Raw genomic sequence first — 4,024 nt, 5'->3', positions numbered from 1 at the left:
CAGAGTCCAAGATAAATACGTTAGCTTAGCCCAGAGGTTCTACATTTCCCCGAGGTGTTTGGGTGGCTTCTTGCCTAATAAAAGAGTCAATACTGTAGCCTTCCAGACAGCTTTATTTGCTTAAGCTAATGCTAAAAATCAATACTTAAACAGCAAAAAAAGAAGGAAAACTGTGCTGATTATCATTCTGGAGTGCCCCAGGGCATTGTGTTTAGCCTCCCATCGTTCACCAGAAAACTCCTGGATAAATTGACTTGAAGTGACTCTTGGACTTGTCCAAATTTAAGGGAACAGTATCGCCCGGATCCACAACCATCTGGTCACATCAGGTGTGTTTCTTCCTGATGAGAAAACAGGCGGTGGAAAAAATATGAGCGGGCTTTCAAAAGAGCTCCGTTTTAATTGTGGCCCATAGATCAGGCAGACAGAACTGGAGCCGGAACTAATTGAGCTCGGCTTTAGTCTCCTGGAGGACTTGCTGGACTCCTCCGTGACTGATGGACGTGTCCGGGAGGAAGAGTCGGACCCTTCTGTTTCTGTCAGACTGGTGATTAACATTGGTGGATCGCGCCTTTAATGAGAAATATGAATATTTCATATGTAGGTAACAGAACCCGCTGTATAAACCCACCTGACTTTTGACAGCAGCAGGGACCAAGAGCCCTGGGACGTGGCAGCGCTGCAGCATCAATGCTAATCAAACAGGTCTGCGTTTGTGATGCCAGTTTAACTCTGCGTACGGTGGACGGGGATGGAAACACTGATCTGGAGTTTGAATGGAAGCTGCTGGGAGAGCAGAAACGCAGTAAAGACGTCAGACATCGTGGGCTAATTGGGCTACAAATGCAAATGTCTGGTAGTTATTCCCAGGTGCACACAGCAAATGGTTTCATAATGCTATTAGCTGCACGTGCTAATGCCCGATCCAGCATTTGCTTTGGGGTTCTGTGGGAAAGTGTTTGGCAGGCCTGGAGGAGGTAGCGGGGGTGTAGCAGGATCCTGTCTTCAGTGTCCTCAGTTGTCTTTTGATATTTATACAAATGATGTTAGCTACAAAGCAGAGAGCCTGTGAACCGCCGCCATAATCACGTTTCACCCTGCTGTAGGTGACTGATTGCTGCTATCGCTAACCCCCGCCCACATCTCCATCAGTCGCTACCACTGCATCCTCCATGGTATAATTTCACCATCATTCACACTTTCATTAGAGGGATTACATTACGGGCAGAAGCAGCTTGGTCCTTCAGCCATGACCGAAACCTGCCACACGAAGGCAGATCGACTGATCTAACGTGGGGGAGGGGCTAAATTACCAAAACTGCTGAAAACCAGTTACATTTTTTATTGAAATGAGATCCGAGTGTCAACGGAGTTTTATCCTCATCTGTCGGGCCTGCAATTATGTCCAAATGAGCCCTTTCCGGTTCAATGACCCACCAGTCAGTCCCACCGAGGGAAGGTTGGACGTGGAGCGGCGCGATGCTGACACCTTGTGGCCGATGTGCGGAACAACACCCGTGAGCAGGACTTTTGAATTTTCATAAACAAACCCTAACCTCGGATATTTAAATAGGTAGAACCAGCTCAACCAAACGAGCCACGTAAGAAGTTATTAAATTTTTAAGAAAAACAATCCCCACTCACAGCTGGCGTTCACTGTTGCCCCGACGAAGACGGAGGCCTCCCGGATGCTTCCACGCCTCAGCGGAGGAGTCTGGTCTTCACAAGCCGTTATCTCCCCTCGGAGTGGCGCCATCTGAGGCGCATTCCGCCCTAAAATGAGCTGCACACCCTGTAGCCCTCGAGGACTGGGTCTGGTACCCCTGCGATGTCCGCCTGACCTTTGACCTTTACAGCTAATGAACTCTCCCTCATTTATAAATTACATTTTGATAACAGGCAAAATGAAGACGCTTAAAATATATCAGAAACATATTGAGGAGGTAAAAACACCTTTAAAACAATGTTGAATAAAACAAATACACATCACGAGAATGCATCATGATTTAATATAAGCGGCTGACAGCGACAACAGACACACGACAACAGACACACGACAACAGACACAGACCTTCAGACTGACGAAGGATTATTTTAAAGTGCGTCACCTTAAAGTCAATAAAGGTTTAGCATGTGGGTGAATTTGCCTGACTCGTATGTAAACACGCGGCTGGTGTTTTAACAGCTGTCTCTAAGCTGTTTGGGGGAAGCGACTTGATGAACCTGTGGCCCGCGACCTCGGCCCCGCCGCCCTTCGCTCGGCTCGCTTCACGCCAGCGGGTCACTTCCAGCCAGTTCAAGTAAACAACCTTCTCTCAGCCTCTGCCGCGAAGGATCACAGCTGAGTGTAGGATGTTTACACCAACTGAGCCGGAACGGCCGGGGAGGCGGACTCCCAGAGTCCTGGATGCTGCGGCGGAGGGTCAAACGGGTGCACGGACTCCTCCGTCGCCGTGGAGCAGGAGGCGGTCGGAGGTGGTAAACATCAGACTGAAAGCTCTTCTGAGTGACAGCTTCCAGTCGGGGATGTTTACAGCCTCAAACTGCCATGTGCATTCAGAATGATCTGTCAGTTGCTTTTCCATCACCGTGGCTCCATGGCAACCGTGCGTAAGAATCCCCGGTATGACTCCGGCATCAGGGGACATCTCCCGCTGTCCTCTGTTTCCTTGCACCTGCGGAGACACAGTGGAGTTAGCATTAGCTCATTAACATCAGTCTTACTTATGCTAAAGCCGGAGCTCAATGACAACGCGCACGTTCACCTGTGGGCTGAATGTTACCCGATAATCACCAAGCACCTCCAGCGCCCCTGGCCTTAAACTTTGTTTATCGGCACTTTGCAGCCGCTCAAAGCCCCCGGAGCTAGCTCGATGTGTCCTGTTCACTTGCATCAATGACATTAGCTTCAGCGGTGCGTGTTGCCGTGTTCGCTTCATGTCAGCAAAGTTACACAGGTGGAAAACATTCAGTGTCCCGAGGCCAGACTGGATGTCCTCTCCAGGGTAGAAAAGCTAACTTAAACTGCCCGGTAACGTTAAGCGACGCCTGTGACCAACGGCTGAGGTAACTGACATCGCTAGCGAGCCGTTAAAAGTAACTTTGCCAGGTCGGAGAGCCTCCTGAAGCGAAGCCATGTTGACCTAAAGTGCTGACGGTTAGCATTAGCTCCCGTTAGCCAGCAACGACCTAGGCTCGCTAGCTCGCTAGCTCGGGCTAGCTTGTGCGTGACCCTAACCTTCTGCTGTCTGACGCTTCCTTACCAGCGACACAAACGAAGATTTCCCCCGGAGAACGCGAGGCCAACACCCGCCGCGGCGTGTCGGGCTGAAGTTTGACCCGATTCGGCCGGGTTCTGTCCGATTCTGGGCGGCTTGTTAAGTTTCCTTCCGTTTTCATTCACTTGTCTTTATTTTGACCTTTGGTTACTCGACACCAACATTGACGTCATTGTCATGGCAACGGAACTCCGCCCACCGCGAGCCCGGACGTACAGAATAACAACATTAGGGCCTCGCGGACACTTGTCGCCCCCATAAATCCTGCAGGAACCACAAGCTCCTCACGGGGGGGGGTCCCGCCAATGGGTTAGAGTCATGTCTAAAAAAGAAAATGGATTAAAGCTAAACCATCAAAATTACAATGAAAACGAAGCAAACGTGCGCGTTTAAAGTAGTGACATATATATATATATAATATATATATTGATAAATGAATGTAGAAAAAGCAGAATAATTCTACATTTCATTCCAAGTTTTTTTTTTTTTAAAAACATTTGTGAGCTAAGGTAACCTAAATAAGGTAAATATTACATAATGTTTGTTACTAGCAACCATGCTAATGATAATAATAACAATAACAACAATAATAACAATAATAATAACGTTACAGAGGCAGCGTTGACAGTTATTCACAGCCTGAGATCTTGCGGCAACCCCCCCCCCCCAATATTTCTACGACTAGCAAATGAATGTTAGATGTCATTTTTGTACAACAAAAATCTTTGGAGCTCCTAAAACAACGG

General features: G+C 48.3%; 1 long non-coding RNA gene across 1 annotated transcript; it reads right to left on the bottom strand.

Moving 5' to 3' along the window:
• Window positions 1-1,990: 1,990 nt before the first annotated feature.
• LOC130518118 (uncharacterized) lies at window positions 1,991-3,523 on the bottom strand. Its single transcript, XR_008947938.1, has 2 exons — window positions 3,264-3,523; window positions 1,991-2,675 (listed from the first exon to the last, which is right to left on the bottom strand). It is a non-coding gene; the product is annotated as an uncharacterized LOC130518118 (long non-coding RNA).
• Between the last annotated feature and the right edge of the window lie 501 nt (window positions 3,524-4,024).

This window comes from Takifugu flavidus, chromosome 21 (assembly GCF_003711565.1).
Source record: "Takifugu flavidus isolate HTHZ2018 chromosome 21, ASM371156v2, whole genome shotgun sequence".
NCBI lineage: Eukaryota > Metazoa > Chordata > Actinopteri > Tetraodontiformes > Tetraodontidae > Takifugu > Takifugu flavidus.
Note: the sequence above shows the minus strand (reverse complement) of the source record. Positions and strands in the feature narration are given on the sequence as shown.